The sequence below is a fragment of the Delphinus delphis genome, chromosome 9 (genome assembly GCF_949987515.2).
Source record: "Delphinus delphis chromosome 9, mDelDel1.2, whole genome shotgun sequence".
Classification (NCBI taxonomy): domain Eukaryota; kingdom Metazoa; phylum Chordata; class Mammalia; order Artiodactyla; family Delphinidae; genus Delphinus; species Delphinus delphis.
Window position 1 is genome coordinate 25,470,300 of NC_082691.1, and position 4,811 is coordinate 25,475,110.

Genomic DNA, 4,811 nt, shown 5'->3' on the forward strand with positions numbered 1-4,811 from the left:
CTGGGGTCCAGGCACGCAGGCTTCAGTAGCTGTGGCGCATGGGCTTAGTTGCTCCTTGGCACGTGGGACCAGGGCTCAAACCTGTGTCCCCTGCATTGGCAGGCGGATTCTTAACCACTGCGCCACCAGGTAAGTCCCACTAATTACATTTTAAAGAGGAAATCAATTAAATGTAGTTTATACATCATTATTCTCATTTTGTATTTTATTTTAAAAATTAAGTGTATATAATTCAGGTTTTGCTAATATTACCTATTTTTACATATATTTTGGGGCTTCCCTGGTGGCGCAGTGGTTGAGAGTCTGCCTGCCGATGCAGGGGACACAGGTTCGTGCCCCGGTCCGGGAAGATCCCACATGCCGTGGAGCGGCTGGGCCCGTGAGCCATGGCCGCTGAGCATGCACATCCAGAGCCTGTGCTCCACAACGGGAGAGGCCACAACAGTGAGAGGCCCGCGTACTGCAAAAAAAAAAAAAAAAAAAAAAAAAAAAAATATATATATATATATATATTTTGACACTAATAACTAAACTGATTTTGAATTGCAATTAAAATAGATTATAAATAATATATATGTATGTATATATGTGTGTATATATATATATATAAATTTACTACTTCCTAAAACATTACCTCATAAGGCTCTAATTAAATTAATTAAATGGGAAATGTATATATTTGTATTTGATTATACAGATAAGTGTTAAGCCCAACTTTCTAGGACATTAAAAATGTAACCTTTGAATAGTGTATTTCCATGGGATAAATTAAAATCTTTGGCAATTTTTCAAAATAGAATTTTAAAATGAAGAGACATTTCTCATTTTCAGGTAGCTGTGTTAATATTTCCCATTTTTAAGAAAATCAGTTTGATTGAGTCTCTGACATACATCCTTTTAATGAGGAAATAAGAGCCTCCACATTATAAATAGAGATTCTAGTTACATCCAAGTTGGACTTACTAAATTAGCAAACACAATTCACCCATGTCCATAATATATAAAAGACTAGAAACTTGAATTAATGACTAACAGAAGCAGTGAGTAATCAGCTTAGGCAAAGTGCTGTGATATTTCCCTTTCTTCCTGTGGCTACAATCTCAATACAAATGAGAAGTCCTCCAGAAGGATTTCCTGCTACTTACTCCACTGTTAGAATCTTTCTAAACAGCAGAAATGCACAAGGCCACCTCTGGGGCTACTAGACCAGAGCATATTGAGATAAATTTTGAGCAAGCTTGACATGCATCTCCATAGTCTGGGGAATATTTATGAACAAAGCAACTGGTGTTAAATATCTTCTGGGTCCACAGGACTGGGTAAGGAGAAAGCAGTACAAGCACCCTGCACCCTCATAAGCAACATCTGGCAAAGATGTAGAGTTACCCATTGGCCTAGTGAAAATGCTGCACAAGTGGCCAGGCTCAAACCATCCTGACAGCACCCTATACAAGAGGGTGCCCTGTTGGGGAAAAGGATTCCAGCAATGTAACTCTATGGAGTGTACTTCCAGAAAGTGGGAAACTGAATGTATCTATGACATATGCAGGTACCCACAGGAGCCTTAGAAGTACCCATTAATACAACCAATGAAAGAATTCACATTTGCCTGACACAGAGTGCTCAGATGATAATAAAACCAATCACAGAAGATATCTTCCCATCTTCTCTCAAAATACACTAGAGGAGGAAATGAGACCCAGAAGCAAAGGGTGAGAAGTAGAGAAGAAAGAGAAAAAAAACATGTTTGTCTTCCCACTACCAGTTCCCAAGCCAAGTGAGGTCACAGCTACATTGGTAAGTGGGGAAAAGCTTTCTGTTGTATGTGAGATTTAAGTTTTAAATTAAACCAGACTGGACTTTTTAATACCAAAAGGATTCAGTATCTAAAAATGAGACTTCCTCTTACCAAGGAAATAAATATACAGCAAAAGATTCCAACAATTGAACTTTGTAGCAAAAGATTGCAGGCAAACTAGGAAGGGAGTATCAGAAATGTTTTAAAGCACTAGTATGGAGGAGGGGAAAAAAAGCCACTTTCTTATCTGTAACTTCACTGGATCCAATCCTTCTATTAAAGGGGTTAAATGCATGTCACCTCTCCTCCAGAAGCTCACAGTCCAATGAAGAATTAGTTGTGGGGTTGTTTCAATGTAATGCGAGATGTGAAAAGAAGCAGATGCATTCATTAACAGGAGGGGCACCCCATCTAGTGAGCTTGTGAAAGACACTGGTACCTTAAATATGAATCTATTAGCTATGTAACACATGTCAGAGATGGAGTAATGGGTTGTAATGAGTATTCTAGCCAGAGGGAGTTCATTTCAGGAAGATTCCTATGTGAGGGAAAATAGGACATTCTGAGGAATTCAGTCCAGTGTGAATATTCCTCTCTGGAGGAACATCTTCCTCCACCTCAAAATGTTTTGTAGAGAGACGTGTGAGAAACCTAAGTGGGTAAGAAGGACCATTAGAAACTAATTCAAAAGACCTGTTTTATTTTGTTTATTTTTCATCTCTGCAAAAATATTTGCTAACCACGGGTAGAAAAATCAATTAACAGATCTCCAAAGCCCTTCGGCAGAGACCAGCCAAGGCTCAAAAAGAAGGTACAAGCCGCAAGTAAAAAGAAACTTGAGGGGCAGCTAAGTAAAAAGTTCACTGGGGCTTCCCTGGTGGCGCGGTGGTTGAGACTCTGCCTGCCAATGCAGCGGACACGGGTTCGCACCCTGGTCTGGGAGGATCCCACATGCCGCGGAGTGGCTGGGCCCGTGAGCCACAACTACTGAGTCTGCGCGTCTGGAGCCTGTGCTCTGCAACAAGAGAGGCCGCGACAGTGAGAGGCCCCCGCTTGCCACAATTAGAGAAAGCCCTCGGCACAGAAACGAAGACCCAACATGGCCAAAAATAAATAAATAAATAAATAAATAAATAAATAAAAAAGTTCACTTACTGGATCCAGTGGAAACACTGCATCCTCACCGGCACCATCAGGGAAGTCCTATTGTGTGGGCCAAGCCAGCTCTTCCTTCTCAGGCTCCCCCCGCCAGCATCTTGTTTCTCCCCTTCAGGTGTCGCTCCACCTCTGAGGCGCTATTTTCTTAGGCCGGTGAGGCGGCGGGCAACGAAACCTTCAAGGTGCTCACACCTTAACACTTCCTCTTCCGGCGGGTGTTCGCCAGCACCTGATGCCTCTCCGGGTTGTTCTGGAGCACCTTCTCGGTTTGCCTGTAGGCCTTAGCCACTAGCAGTTTTGCTTCATGGTCCATTATCTGCCGGAGGCCCTGACTGAAGGGGCGCCGTTAACTGTGAGGCCCTCCGGTGCCTCGGGGAAGGAGATGGGCTGGATGCTCGGTGCCACACCAAACTGCTTCCCCCCCGGAGTGGGCGGTGCGGGTGACCTTCCTCAGGGTGTCCTGTGCCTGGGAAGGGATCTTTTTGAAGGAGATGGTCCCTGACGACATGCGGCCGCTTAGGGCCTTGCACACCCTCTCTACCAGCGGCTCCTTGGTGAAGAAGGGATGGTCTCTCACAAGCATCGGAGCCAAGCCCAGTGCGGCGTTTGTCTGTGGCGCGATGGCGCCTTTCACCACAGCCGCAGTGTGCTCGAGCGGCCAGCCAAACAAAGCATGGCCTGACTCGTGAAACGCAACCCCCTTCCTGTCATCCTATGAGAGGATCCTGCTCTTCCGGGCAGCGCGAGAGGGAAAACTCGAGGTTCGCCGCTCGGTCTTCCTGCAGTTCTCGCGAGGCTTCGCTACAGAGCCCGGCTACACCCACACAGCTGAGCCCTGCCTTCAGCTGACAGGCAACGCAGATGAACACAGCTGACCCGGATCAGCGCCGGCCTTTTCAGGTGCCGCTTGAAAACCTCCTGCATTTCCCGCCGCGTGGGAAGGTCGAGAAGGCTTGTGAAGTCGGCCTGGCCTCAGCAGAGCGTTGTCAAAAATGTCAGTTCAGTTGGTGGACGCCAGGGCTCTGACGTGGTCGGTGGTGCACGGTTCAACCATTTTCACAGAAGCTGGTTCAGAGTCCGCCCCGCCTCCGTGTTGCAGGAGCCGGACCTGGTGGTGGGGCGCTTCTTGCCCACGGAGTCAGTCTCCTCAATGTACGCGACTCCCTCCGGGGGAGGGCGTCGGCTTCCTTGAAGAGGCTCCATAAATGCGCAGGGCCGAGACCTCCACAGACTCCGGACCGGCCAGCGCCAAGGAAGGCACAGGCCTCCGTCACTACCACCTTGGCCGGCGGCGTCTTCCCACAGCCCGGGCAAACAGCAGCGCACCTTCCAGAACTTTGGGACTGAGCTGAAGGAAGCACTCCGGGCTCTTCAGGTAATCACAAACCCTTTGACTGCATTCCCACCAAGTCTTTTGAGGCTGACTCGTTTCTGCACCTTGTTGTCCACCATTATGAAACGAGGCATTTTAAGCTGATTAAAAACACTGAATCCTGCCTCCCTCCCCGTCTCTCCAGTCAAATGGAAACAATGCACAGCCAAGCCCAGCGCTGATTTCCCCAAGGCGGAGGGAACATTTCCTAAGAAGCTGTAGGAAACTGGGGGTCCGGGCCTTGCCTTCCGTATTCAGCTTCTCTTCAGCCTCCAGAGTTTCTTTTTTAAACCGTCCATATCTGCACCTGCATTCAGTACACCCAGGCCAGCCGAGGACGCCGAACACTACAGCTCCGGGTGCAGGCCGACTCCCACCACATCCTCCCGGGCACCAGGTGGACCTGTGGGGCCTCGCCCGTGGCCAGCGCCTCGTAGACAAAGTCGGTCCCGGAATGTTGGCCCCGCAGGGGCTGAGGAGTGC

At 47.8% G+C, this 4,811-nt stretch overlaps 1 pseudogene; it reads right to left on the reverse strand.

Moving 5' to 3' along the window:
• Window positions 1–3,067: 3,067 nt before the first annotated feature.
• LOC132431390 (mitochondrial inner membrane m-AAA protease component paraplegin pseudogene) lies at window positions 3,068–4,159 on the reverse strand (annotated as a pseudogene).
• Window positions 4,160–4,811: the final 652 nt, after the last annotated feature.